Source organism: Suricata suricatta, chromosome 3 (genome assembly GCF_006229205.1).
Source record: "Suricata suricatta isolate VVHF042 chromosome 3, meerkat_22Aug2017_6uvM2_HiC, whole genome shotgun sequence".
Lineage (NCBI taxonomy): Eukaryota > Metazoa > Chordata > Mammalia > Carnivora > Herpestidae > Suricata > Suricata suricatta.
In genome coordinates, this window is record NC_043702.1 from 130,773,402 (window position 1) to 130,779,401 (window position 6,000).

Sequence of the window (6,000 nt, forward strand, 5' to 3'; positions counted from 1 at the left end):
TCCAGCAACCCTCAGTTTGTTTTCTAGAGTAAAAAGTCTCTTATGGTTTGATTCCCTCATATTTCCTTCCTTTCCCCTATGATCATTTGTTTCTTAAATTCCACATATGAGTGAAATCATATGGTATTCATCTTTCTCTGACTTATTTCACTCATCATAATATGCTCTAGTCTATCCACATTGTTGCTAATGGCAAGATTTCATTCCTTTTGATAGCTAAGTAATATTCCATAGTGTGTGTTTTTAACCATCCATCAGTTGATGGACCTTTGGGCTCTTCCCACAATTTGACTATTGTTGATAACACTGCTATAAACATTGGGATGCATGTGCCCCTTCAAATCTGCATTTTTGTGTCCTATGGATAAATAGCTAATAGTGCAATTGCTGGGTCATAGGGTAGTTCTATTTTTCACTTTATGAGGAACCTCCATACTATTCTCCAGAGAGGCTGCACCAGTTTACTTTCCCACCAACAATGTAAGAGGGTTCCCCTTTCTCCATTTAAATTTTGATTCAAATTCAATAATGTTAAAAATTCAGTTTCTCAGTTGTACCAGCCATATTTCAATAGTCACCTATAGCTAGTGACTACTATATCTGGACAGTGCCAACTAGAGAACATGTCCATCACTGAGGAAAGTTCTATTGGACAGCTATTTTAACCTACACAAGTCTCAGGAAAGTTAAAGAAACAAACTAGTGTAATATTACACACACACACACACACACACACACACACACACACACACACAAAACATACACATTCCCTTCACCCTCCCTCCAGTGGTTCTAGAGAGGGGAGCATCATCTCACCCATGGACAACAGCAGAGAACAGAACAAGCATGAGCAATATCACCACTAGAGTTCAGGGAGGGACTTGGAGTGGGAAATCCCACAAGGCACTGAAGAAACTTCTGTGTGGATACTCCAGAGATCTGTAAGATTAAGCCTCCTCCCTACTTTCCCATGTTAAAGGAGGGACCCTCCAAAGACAAAAGGGATAGACCTTCATGTTACAAATATCAATGTGACCCACTGTGCTCGCCAGCTGGGAAGACTGGCAACCTATCTGCTTTACAAGTAGCACAGACATGCCATGTTTGACAAGGGCAGCTCAGGGAGAGTCAGTGCTTCCAAAACATTCTGAATAATTCCTAAACATCTCTTAGAATAATGCTCATATCAGGAAATCATAGTTATGTATAACTTGAAATTTTTTTATTTACTAAAATATTTGTATTCTTATCTGTTCTTGGCCATATTTCTAATTTTATCTCAATAAGTACTTCATTACTGAAGCACATTTTGTCTTTCCCATTAGGTATTTACAATGTTCAACCCTCTATTGAACATTTTTTTTTTGGTGTTGGAAGAGGGTTTTATTTTTTTAATTTTTTTATAATAGTTTATTGTCAAATTGGTTTCCATATAACACCCAGTGTTTCTCCCCACAAGTGCCCCCTTCCATGACCATCACACCCCTTCCCCCCTCCCCCTTCCCCTTCAGCCCTCGGTTTGTTTTCAGTATTGAAATTTTTAAAGAAATTATCTTTTCTTAGTTGTGAAAATTAATATAATGTTTCAAAATAAAATTCTAGTTATATTTGCTCAACATGGTTTCTTTCAATAGATTCTCTTTCAGCAGATTCTCTCGCTGAACTGATTTTTCTTTAGAATTTAATGTTTATGCCAAAAGACACATTATAAAATGTAGACTTTGTTTGAAAATCTATCACAAACTACAGGTAAAATTTTAATACTTTTTATATTTTAAAGATAAAATGAACCAGCTAGCTACAGTTCTGGATCACAAACCCAAGTAGTTGTGCTTTCAGAGAGTATAATGAAATAGTCCCTGATTTGGGGGTGCTGGGGTGGCTCAGTCACTTGAGTATCCAACTCTTGATTTCGGCTCAGGTCATGATCTCAGGGTCCTTGAGTTTGAGCCCCATGTCAGGCTTTGTGATGACAGTGCTCTTGGGATTCTCTTGCTCTCCTCTCTCTGCCCTTCCCCCCAGACACACTCTCTCTGTCTCTCCCAAATTAAAGAAATAAACATTTGGGGAAAAAAAACGAATAGTCCCTGATTTGTATTTAAAGAAACAGCAAAGTCCTTTTTGTTAAGTAGAAGTTAGCTTCTCTCCTTTCCCAAGAGTTTTTCACCATAAATTTATTTCTTTTGTAGCAAATTTTTTTCTTGTGTCATTTGAAAATATTTATTTTTTAAGTCAACAGGTTTCATACTATCACTGTCCCTCACCAAATCGTAAGATATGAACCCGGTAAACTCATATTGCATAAAAGGTTACACAGTAAAACATCTCCCTGACTGGGCTGTCTGTAGCTGCCTTCCTCCCCAACTTCTTTCCCCAGAGCTAATCACTTTTTCCAGTTTCTGATAAATCATTCCCAAGATTTCTATACAGTGACAGACACAGGTGTGTATATCACTTTTTAAAACACAAATGATGGGCATGGGTAGCTCAGTTGGTTCAGCATCTGACTCTTAATTTTGCCTCGGGTCATGGTCCCAGGGTCATGGGATCAAGCTCTGCAGTGGGCTCCATGCTGAGCAGGCTCTATGCACGTGCGCTCTCTCTCTCTCTCTCTCTCTCTCTCTCTCTCTCTCTCTCTCTCTCTCTCACTCATCCTCTGCCCCTCTCCCCCACTCACACTCTCTCTTGTGCTAAAAAATAAAAGATAAGTAAAAAATTTAAAAAATACAAAACACTGCAGTAATAACTATTCAGGCAAAAATCACCAGCAGATGCTCAAATTAGTAGAAAAGAAAGCATGATGTGAACAAACTATTTATATAGTCTCAAATTAACTCCCCACAAGATACTTATTAAAAGGAAAAGATAATAATGACCTACAGACCTTCTCCTTCTTTTCCTATAAAAGGAAAAGATAATAATAAAGAACCCAGACACCATCTTAACCACATGTTCTAGTTGATGTCTCCAGTAATAAGACATATCAACATCATGTATCTCCTGATACTTACCATGAAGTGCACAACACCATTTCTGTGATATTCTTGCCAAAAAATTATAATTGAGTCTAATCACAAAGAAACTTTAGAAAGACCTAGTTGAGAGACATTCTACAAAATATCTGGTGAATACTCTACAAAAGTGTGAAGGTCATAAAAATCAAAGATTAATGAATTGAGGAACCGCCCAGATGAAAGTATGCTCAAGGATTAGTGGGACAACTGAAAAAGAATTTGAAGGAAATATGTAGATTAATTGGTAGAATTGCATCAATGTTAATTTCCTAGTTTTGATCATTGTACTATAGTTACATAAGGTGTTAACTTTTGGGAGAACTGAATAAAGGTAAACAGGACTTTTTTGTACCATTTTTGCTACTGTATACAAGTATGAATTATTTCAAGATGAAAAGTAAAATTTTTAAAAAATTAAGTGTATTTATTTATTTTGAGAGAGAGGGTGGGGGAGGGGCAGAGAAAGACGGGGAGGGAGTAAATCCCAAGGAGGCTCCTCACTGACAGCATGGAGCCTGATGTGGGGCGTGAACTCACAAACCATGAGGTCATGACCTGACTGAAACCAAGAGTCAGATGCTTAACCAACTAAGCTGCCCACTACCACAGAAAAGTAAAAAAAATGTTAATTAAAAACACAAATGGTAGGGGTGCCTATGTGGCTCAGTAGGTTAAGCAAGTGACTCTTGACGTCAGCCCAGGTCATGATCTCGTAGTGGTGAGACTGAGCCCCTCAGGGAGCTCCATGCTAAGCATGGACCCTGCTTGGGATTCTTTCTCTCCCTCTCTCTCTGCCCCTCTCACCACTCTCTCAAGATAAATAAATAAACTTAAAAAACAAAAACAAAACCCACAAATGGTAGTACTCTGTATGTACTATTCTCCATCTTCCATTTCTCACTTAAAAATATGTTTTGAGGATCATTCCCTAAGTATAGATACTGAATTTTTAATGCATATGAAATGTTCCATTTTATGAATTTATAATATATTTAACCAGTTCCTATTAATAGGCACTCAGGTTATTTCCTAACATTCGCAGTTAACATTCTTTTATGCAAGACTTTTTGTACACGTGGTAAAGCCACTCTAAATGCACTATAAACCAATGGCTCCCTTCCTACAAGAGTGAGAATTCACACTGGGAGGGATTCACCCAGAGTAATGTATGTGGTCACTTATCAAACCCAGATTTGAGAAAAATAACATGTCTTATTTGCTGATAATATAAATTTTCAATGTTGATGTCAAAATGAACTGATTTTTAATATTGTCGTGTATATTGACTACATATTCTTTGACTTTTCCTATTCTTCTAAATTGATTTAGGTGTATAAAAAAAGTCAAATTATTACCAATTTTACCAACTGAAAGCATTTTAAACAGAAAAAAGATGAAATTATATCCTAATTTAGAAATGCCAATATATCTATCTTCTTTAGTAATTAAGACACTAACCAAATCTTTGGGATGCAGATGAACTGTTTCAAAGATCTGTATCCCAAAGCATAAACACAAATTTAAGATAAATTTGATCATTACAAGGATGTAAGTAAACCCTAAATATAATAAAAAGCTAAAGTGCACTTATCTGCAGGAAGAGACTGCATTGATAGTCAGAAAACTCTGAATGTCATAGAATGAGAATTGATAGAATACATTATCCCTCTCTTCTGCTTCCTGTACTAAAAACATAACCTTGCTTACTTCTCATTTGCCACTCTGACTAGCAAGGCATCCTAATACTAATTCATAGTTAATGAAAAAGGAGAGATTTTTATTAAAACTGCTATTCTCATAATTCCTTCTCCTTTAAAGTGTTCCATATGTTCTTTGCCATTAAAAACAGCATAGAGTGCATTAGGTTGGGTATTTCACAGAATGAATCAACAATCCCCTTCCACTTTTTAGCTTATAACAAATCAAGAGCAAATATGATACAGAAAACCAATAAACATTTCAGTTTTCTCCTGAAGATCAAGTAAATAGAACACTGGATGAGGTGGAGAAATTCTACTAGAGACCCTTTGTTTTTTCATCGAGTACTTAACAGAGATATTGGGAGTCATTTGAAGGAACAATCCGGCGGCTGTGTTAGTTTCCAATGGTGGCTGTAACAAAGCACCATGAATGCTGCAGTTTAAAACAACAGGCATTTCTTCTCCCACAATTCTAGAGGCCAGAAGTTCAAACTGAGTGGCACTGAGCCATCATCTCCCTGAGAGTCCCCCAGAGGTTCTAGGGGAGAATCTATTCTTGCCTTTTCCCATTTCTAGTGGCTGCTGGCATTCATTGGTTTGTGGCTACATCACTCTAATCTGTTCACACAGCCTTCTTTTTTGGTTCAGATCTCCCTTTGCCTCTCATTAGGACACATCTGATTAGATTTAGGACCCACCCAGAAAATCCAGCATACTCTCCCATTTCAAGATCTTTTACTTAGTCACAGCTGCAAAGATCCTTCTTCCATATATGGTAACATACACAGGTTCCAGAGATTATATCTGCTATCTTTGGAGGTCAATGTCCAGCCTACTCCTGAGGGTCTTCCCTTTTCTGGAAAGCCATGTTCAAGAAAGATTGTGATTAAAGGGGTGCAGAATCAGAATTGGCAAAGAAGAAGTCAAACTTTCACTTTTCGCAGATGACATGATACTCTACATGGAAAACCCAATTGAGTCCACCAGAAGCCTTCTAGAACTGATTAATGAATTCAGTAAAGTTGCAGGATACAAAATCAATGTACGGAAATCAGTTGCATTCCTATACACCAAAAATGAGGCAGCTGAAAGAGAAATCAAGAAACTGATCCCATTCATGATTGCACGAAAAACTATCAAATACCTAGGAGTAAACCTAACCAAGGATGTAAAAGACCTATATGACGAAAACTATAGGAAACTTATGAAAGAGATTGAAGAAGACACCAAGAAATGGAAAAGCATTCCCTGTTCATGGATCGGAAGAATAAACATTGTGAAAATGT

The 6,000-nt window shown here is 37.2% G+C and overlaps 1 long non-coding RNA gene across 3 annotated transcripts in view; it reads right to left on the reverse strand.

The window, feature by feature from the left end:
* Window positions 1–6,000, reverse strand: part of LOC115288137 — a 294,944-nt gene that overhangs the window by 217,380 nt on the left and 71,564 nt on the right. The window lies entirely within an intron of this gene.